Raw genomic sequence first — 8,564 nt, forward strand, 5'->3', positions numbered from 1 at the left:
GTGAAGTCTGGTACTGGAAAAGGGTGCAAAAAATGGTCACATGCTATGTCCTAGGCTTGCTAGTGTCAGAAAGGATGCACATGGAGGATTTCATAGATGGTGTCACCAAAGTTCAAGTTTCTCCGGCCACTCGCTAAGTTGCTATTGAAAAATCCATGCGACTTGTCGGTGGCGACATAGCGAGTGCTCGGATTTCTAAAGGTAGCAGCTGTGCTGTCGGACGTAGTTGTTGATAGATGAAAGTAGCAAACCAAAAATTGACAAGTGATAGTTGGATGGCGATGGGTCTCTATTGTGATCATGTGGTGCATAAAATAGGGAGGCTTGAGATGTTGCCATGTGTCTAGATCCAGTGGCCAATGCAATTTTGCAAGAAGAAGTGCTCGCTAGTTAAACAAAGTGGGAGTGCACGCGCGTGACATGTGGTGCGAGTCCCAACTAATAGTGATGTGCAAACATGTTAGGCCAACTCAGCGACGGTAGTATCTCCCCCATGCATAGAAAGTATAAGGGATTTTGATCGTCGGATCAAGCTAGAATCAAGAGCCATCACTATCTCACCATGAAGAGTTTCTTGGAGGATATGTATAATGAGGTAGTGACCTATTGACATGTGTCCTTAGTCGCCAATGGGCCCAAATAGAAATTCCATCAAGGAAGGAGTTGTGTACGTGGGTAATTTTCATTTGATTAACTAGCCAGCTTGTCAAGAGGAATGCCAGGTTGTTTTTCTCTGTATCCCATGATTGTAGGATTTTTATCAATCGACGATACTCGCTGACTCACTATGGAAAGATGTGTGAAAGATATGTATAGCGAGGTAGCGAGTGAGCGACCCACCATTGTTCTCATTGGGTTGTATCAAATGTCATCCATAGGAGCAAAGAAAAATCAATGGTTGTCACTAGCTCACTATAGAAAGGTGATCGAAAGTTATGTACAGCAAGGTAGTGAGTTGATGACGTGTGTCCCTAGTCATCAATGGGCCCAGATTGAAATGCCAGCATTAGAGGAAAGGTACAATTGGAATTTTTTTATTGGGTTGACTGTGAGTGTGTTAAGAAGACAAATGGGTCAGCCCAATTTTCATCCCCAAATGTTGATCTTGTCTTGATCAACAGTTGGTGTTTACCCGCAATTTCAAAGTACAAGAAATTTAGGGAATGTAGGTAAGCAGTAATGTGACACGTGGCCCCAATCTTAAAGGTATAAAGTTCATTTCTTTTTGAATTAGAATCACCTGATTTGGTGAGGATCTATGGATAAAATTTAAAGTTGATTGCAATTCGGAGGTAACGGTTACTAAGAGTTAAATATGGCGTAGAGCTCAAAGCCATGGCACAAAAAAATTCATCCAACGATTCAGAGAGTTGTGGCAAGAATTATATAGGGAGGAGGTGCAAATTTAATGTCGCAGATGAAATTGCAATCAGATTTAGATACATTTTCATCTGATTTAACTTTTTCAGCCATTGTAAGGATGAATTGAATGTTTTGGAGGTAGTTGAAGAAATTGTTTTTTTCTGGCAACTGCACAAGTTGATCTTCATAGGAAAGCATATAGGACAAGTAAAGATTAGATTTTTGGAGCCTCAGTGCAGATTGTGATGATTTATTGATATTCCCTCATGAGATATTTGCATATTATAAGCGGGAATATAGCAGATATTTTGGCATCATTTATGGTTTTCAAGGTGCAGGTAGATGAGGAAGTTTAGTCTCAACAACTCCAGATTGAAGACTCTTTTAGTGAGACACATGTCAAATTTAGATGAGAGATCCAGAAATATTTTCTCTCCTATATATCTTCCTTTTCTGCTTATTGTAAGGGTTCCAATTTTTAGGACTTGTGAGACCACAAGGTTGGCTCCCATTTTTAGAGTTGTGATACCAATTTTCTTAGTGTTATCTTGTTTTGAACATCATATTGTATTCCTTTTGAGGCATTCCATATTACACAATCATTCTTTATGTACTTTTTGAGTTTTGATATGCAGATGATGTATTGGTTTCAAGGAAATTAATGCAAAGTGTTTAACCTTCTTAGTTTTATTCCAATTCTCATCTCCTTCTTATGTTATCTGTAATGTTTTGTGTTTGAGAACAAAGAGCTTGAACTCAGTTGCAATCCCTTAAGGTTATATATCAGAATAGATTTTCTATTGGAACAAAGAGCCAAGTAAATGCTTGTTTATATTGATGGGGCTACAAGTTATACCAGGAGGATATTATCATAAGGATGAGAGTTGTTATGAAGATTGATGTCCATTTGCAAGTCAAATAGATAGATCAGATGCCTAAATATATGAGTATACTTTAGGTATCCATTTCCATGTTAAGGTTTAGTTGATGCCCAATGGATAAGGGACTAGCCAGCTTGAAGGATGCATTTTCTCTATTGTTGCATACCCAGGTTATGCTGAGATTCAAAACTTAATCAAATATCTTTCTTTTGTGTTTAAGGGTTAGATTTTTCCCTCACTTGGTTTATCAGGTTCACGTGCTTTGTTATTAGCTATTTCATCCATGAATTCTTGCATAAACATAGAAGATTAAGGGATTTTATCTATTTTCTAGATTTAGTTTTATGCCTTTACACTGGTACCATATAAAGAGTCTGAGGTCCACCTGCCTAGGTCTAACAAAGCCTGAAGTGAAGAAGGATTTATCCTTATAGTTGGCCGAAGACTACAGTCAGGTGCATTCATCATAGGAATTTGCTAGCCTTAGATGCATTTGTCTAGTTTCTTGGTTGTTTCCAAAACTGTTAAATCAAGAGCCAACAAGTTGCAAGAACATAATTGATTTTCAAGACTTCTTAGTTTACATTCTTCTCAGTGAATTATCCACGCCCATGTGAACTTTAATGGTAGTTAAAAGGTCCTACCCCTCTGTAATGATGCTATTAGTACTATTTTTGGATGATGATCATCAAATGGTACTTTAGAGTAATTATCAAATTCAACTGTAACATATGCTAGTGGCTTAGGTGGAGTAGTTCTTGGTTTGTAGACAATATTTCTAATATATCCCACTGATCCGTTCATAATACCAACGTCTATCCATAGATTTGTAGTCAGCATTACCATTGCATTGTTATTGATCAATAACAAGCTCTTCATTTGAGAAATCTTAATTTTATATTCTAGCATTCCTTGACTTAGTTTCAAGGCTACGTGCAACTAGATTTCTTAAAGAACATAACATCCTCATGTTATTGTTACAAACATTGTCCTTCGTAGAAAATAAATGCACTGTCTTATCAAAATCATCATTGCTTATGACATCTAATCTTATAGGCATTCTTTTCATGAGTAAGTTCTAGTCATCTATTTGTTGATTCACATCTCTCAAATTCGTGAGAAGCTAACAAAAGCTTTGTTGTTGCATATTTTCTCCATCTTACCTAAATAATTTATCTAGTAAAACCACTGTCTTGAATTCCTACCATTATAACTTTTCCCACTTGTTGCTATCGTATGCTATTCTATCATTGACAAGAGGTAATTGCCCAAATCACCAACTAAAATAATAGATACACTTGAAAGATAGTTGCAAAATGTTATGTTAGGTCCATTAAGTACAATCATAACATATGCATTCCATATGACCAATGTTAATAAACATTAGAAGACATTATTAACACCATATGATAAGGTAAAGGTATACCTCGAAAGCTTATGTTTGCACACTATGAGAAGGCTTGTCTAAGTTGAGAATCTATATTTTCCATCATGTTATGGCCAATGAAGCTCATTCCCTCAATCAAAATATAACTTTGGAGGTATACTTTTTGTTTATGTTGTATAAGTTTGTCTTGTTAAAAAACAACTAAAATAAATGTGGATGATATATCTATGTTGTCTTCATCTAGCCTTTCATCTCCCACATCTTTTGTTACCTATGATTTACTTTGCTAGCTAGAATAAATCTGAATTGTACACATATAAATAAATTGATTCAAGGAAAATTTTATCGAAAATGCATAAGTAAGAAAAAAGAAATGCCATCTTCTAAATGATCATGCCCCTACATAAATTACTCTATTTATTTCTCAAACAATTAAAAATATTAATGTTGATAGATTAACACAAAAAATAATAATAAAATATGGTAAATAATATATATCATTTACACAAAATATTATGTGATTACATAAATTGTTCCTAAAGATGTGGAAGCCAACTAATTACCATGATAAGATCTTACTAAGTCTAGGCATGTAACCATTATGAAAAGACACCAGGATACTAGTGAAGCACTATTTTTATCACTAAATGCAAGTGTCACAATTTCTTCTTATTCTTTCACCTTAGTAGTCATTTTTGGTCTCTTAACTAAGTCTAGGCATGCAACCATTATGAAAAGACATCATTGTACTAGAGTGAAGCACTATTTTTATCACTAAATGCAAGTGTCACAACTTCTTCCTATTCTTTCACCTTAGTAGTCATTTTGGGTCTATTAACTAACTCCTATTCCACACATATGGATGCTAGCTGTATTACTTTCCAAGTTCATTATATGTCATATTGGCCACCCAGTGAAGATTCCATAAGCTTTTCTAGTTTGTCACATGAAAGCATCTTTTGTGCCTAATGTAATAATTTATTGCATATGGTGTTAATGGACATATCCAAAATTGATCGATAAAATCACATTGGCCTAAAATTAGATGGATTACTGATTGTATTATTCCCTCATTGGGTGAAGTTTCAGATATAATCTCTAATAAAACCACTCCAAAGTTGCAAATATCAATCTTGTCACTTGACAAGAGATGCAATATGTCAAAGTTCCAGAAATAATCTCTAATAAAACCACTCCAAAGTTGCAGATATCGATCTTGTCATTTCACAAGAGACACAATATGTTGAAGTTCCAGAAATAATCTCTAATAAAACCACTCCAAAGTTGTAGATATCGATCTTGTCATTTGACAAGAGATACAATATGTTAAAGTTCCTGCCAATAATTGGAAAAGAAGGAGAATAAAGATTTACAAATAGAAAGGAATGATAGGAAGAGAGAGCTAAAAGAGAGAATGATATGTTATTATAAGGACAAGTAAAGTTAGAATGATAGAGAGAATTGAACAGAATTTAAAAAATATTAGTAATTATATTATTTTAAGAAATATATAAATAACAATAGAAATTATATTATATGAATGAACTACTCATTTCTACCAATTCAATTATAAATTGAAATATTTAATTTAAAAAAATAAAATTGTTAATTACTTAATTCAAACTACCAAAATATTTAGTAAGTTTGAGGGGTAGTATTAGTTTAACAATTTGTGAAATGGTATTTGTAAAATAGTAGTTAGTAAAACATAGTGTAAACTTAAAAGAATAACATTTTACAATGTAAAACTAATAAATATATTTAAAATAATAAATATAAAATATTTAACTATATTTGAACTTGGTAAGAAAAATAAATTGTGATAATTAATATTGATTAGACATTTGTTTGTGAGGTGGAAGATAAAAATATTAAACTTGTCACAAATGTGGAAAAGATAAAGTTGTAATTAATGCATTCACTAATGCATATAGAGTTGTTAGAAAATATTTGTATTTTTGTTGAGGAAAATTAAATTTTCTCCCTACAAAAAATTTTAAAATCGTATGAGTTGATTGATCAATTTAATTGAAAAATTGAATTCAATGAAAACAACAGTATACCCTTTGACAGGAACTAATAATGATGTTACAAAATATTTGCATAAGTTTGAACACTTTAATTCACTAGATTAATGTTTTCTATAGTTATGATTATGATTAGGCGAAAAATGTATTTAAGAGTACTTGAGTATTTAAGGGAAAAAATGTTGTGGAGTTTATAAGTGAAATACTCTGGATCAAGATAACCTGTAGTCCCTTTGACTTTGGTTCTATTAATTGTGAAGTACCAAAGTCGGCTAGATTAGCAGACATTTTGTTATCCAGCAATATATATTTACACTTTATATCTTTGTGTATGATTGGGGTATAGCAACCTTGATGCAAATATAACAATCCCACAAAATGGTTGAAATACTATTTTACAAGGAGAAATATATGTCAATCAACTGTTTCTGCTACAAAGAGCTTATCATCATCAACTTATCAAGCAATATCCAATCTCATATGCCAAAAGCGGTTTTTTAATGTGTCTAAGCATGCAAATTGTAAAAATGTCTACATTATTCTTTAATTCATGGGCGAGTTCAAGTAAATTTAATAAAGGATTTAAAATAAGAAAATACCATATAGATAATCAGTTATGTTAGTGTTATTAATTCTAACCTTGTGCGAGCTTCTGTTCCGGCCCGTAATTTATTGTGAATTAGTGAGTTACTGCACAGATCAAGTTGCCTTGATTGCTTTCATGCTTCAATTTTTAATTGTTTTTGCGCTGTAACTTACTGCACAGATTCATGTGTCATCTGCATCTTTGAATGATAGATGGTTTGCCTATGTTTGTCATATATTCTTTTTTGGGGAGTACATGTGCAGATTATTGTCTTTTGTATCTTTGATCGACAGATGTTTTGTCTTTGTTTGCTATCTATATTCTTCAAACAGTGTCGTAAGGGGCACTCATGCAGATTGATTATAATCTTCATCTTGGTTTAGGAGGAGGTCCTTCATTCAGCACCTTGACAATTAGGATTTAACAGATGTCCACAATTTTTCATGTCATAGAAGATTTTTTCTCAGTAGATGCTTTTTTCTTTTTTGGAGGATTTATTTCTACTAGATTTTCCTTCTTTCCTCCTTTCTTCATTAACTTCTATTTTCCGTAGTTAGAATTACGGGGTGTTATTGTTACTAATTCTAAACTTACACAAGCTTCTGTTTTGGTCCATAATTTATGGTGACTTAGTCAGTTACTACACAGATCAAGGACACGATTGCCTTCATTACTTTCATGTTTTAATTTCTGATTGTTACTGTTTCAGCAATAGCTTTATCAATGAGAGATCTGTGTTTATTCTCAATTCTGTTTATTTCTGAATTCTTGTTTATTTCTGAATTCTTGCAAAGATAAATTTTTGGTTTTTTAAGCTAGATCTAATTGTTTTGTAGGTTACTACTATGGAAAAGTTTACAAGTTAGTGTTCTATGCAACAGGTATGGTTTTGAGGCAAAGAAGAGGCCTTGCAATTGTCTGCTTGGTCTTCCATTACTTCACATGGGGATTGACAGGTTGCAATGTCACAATTAGTACTAGGAGAGAGCCAAGTTCAAATTCAAAGCCAAGAACAACTCTTTACTGTGGCTGATTCTGTCACTTTTACAGACCCAACAATTCAGGCGCAATATATCTCTGAATAGACACATTAGATTGATAAACATTGCAAACAAGTTTATCTATTGTAATGTTGTTGAAGAGGTTGGAACTAGTCATATGCCGAACAGTTTAAACATCACACACTAAGGTTTGATTCTTAGTGCAAAAGTGTTAAATAGTCAAAGTTTGACTTACTTTTCCAGGCTTAATTTCTTCCTTAGTATTTGATGTTTAAGACTGACCGTCATATGCAAGGCAAACATCTATGACACAGAGACCGAAACAATTCAGGTGAACATCTCCTTTTCATGCGTCAAACAATGCAAACAATCTGACACCCAATAAGCCTATCAGCTTAATTATGAGATATCAATGTATGCCTGATGCAAGCATATTCATTGCAAAGACTTATATAATGGGAAATCAATGTATGCCTAGTGTGAGCAGAGCAAGTGGAGGAACTCTTCTTCCTAGCACCCAATAAGAGATCACATCATAATGTTGTGTGTATGCAACTAGAAGTGGAACACTTTATATTACGTCGAAACCTGAAATGCAACATTTTTGTATTATTCATGCTTCATTATTGAGTTTGTTTCAATTATTAATAAACTTTAGTAGTGACTATATTTGGTGTTGATGTTATGGGCCTCCTCTGGATGTAAGAGGGAGTTTTCAAAAATAGGCGTATGCCGTTTAGAGTGGCAAAGACAGGGTATTCTTTAGTAAAAGGCGAAAGAATAGTTCGCTTTGCCTTCACCACCCGGCTGCGTAGGGAGTGAAAAGCACAAACGATATATAGCATCTCCATCCGCCTGGTTCTGCTCAGAGCAACAAATGTGGGATTAACAACTACAAATGTAAGGCGCATTGTACCATAGTCTGTACGAGAAGTACATTTCCAACAAAGCGGGGATAGCTCAGTTGGGAGAGCGTCAGACTGAAGATCTGAAGGTCGCGTGTTCGATCCACGCTCACCGCAATAAAGACAAAGTTGTTCTAAAAAAGCTTACACCAATAAATCAGCTGTTAACAATATAGTGGCATTGTTGTGATTCCCATCTATATATAGATTTGTGTCCGATAACGTGTTTCCCAGGCATGTTTTTCTCAGATTAACGAACTTTTATTTATTTATTTAGATGAAAAATTAATTTAATCTTGAGACAGTTCCTTCTTTCTATCTATACTAAGTAGTATTGTTTGGTGCTAATTTTTATGCCACTCAATTTGATATCAATGTTACTAGATAATACCATTTTCACTATAAGAGATTACTG

The 8,564-nt window shown here is 33.7% G+C and overlaps 2 non-coding genes across 2 annotated transcripts; one reads left to right on the forward strand and one right to left on the reverse strand.

The window, feature by feature from the left end:
• Positions 1-7,934: 7,934 nt before the first annotated feature.
• On the reverse strand, positions 7,935-8,053 carry LOC149566816 (U5 spliceosomal RNA). The gene has a single exon (XR_016363132.1). It is a non-coding gene; the product is annotated as a U5 spliceosomal RNA (small nuclear RNA).
• Positions 8,054-8,193: 140 nt separating this feature from the next.
• On the forward strand, positions 8,194-8,266 carry TRNAF-GAA (transfer RNA phenylalanine (anticodon GAA)). Its single transcript has one exon. It is a non-coding gene; the product is annotated as a tRNA-Phe (tRNA).
• Positions 8,267-8,564: the final 298 nt, after the last annotated feature.

The sequence above is a fragment of the Cupressus sempervirens genome, chromosome 3, assembly GCF_028749045.1.
Source record: "Cupressus sempervirens isolate cs-2001-9-10 chromosome 3, ASM2874904v1, whole genome shotgun sequence".
Taxonomy (NCBI): Eukaryota; Viridiplantae; Streptophyta; class Pinopsida; order Cupressales; family Cupressaceae; genus Cupressus; species Cupressus sempervirens.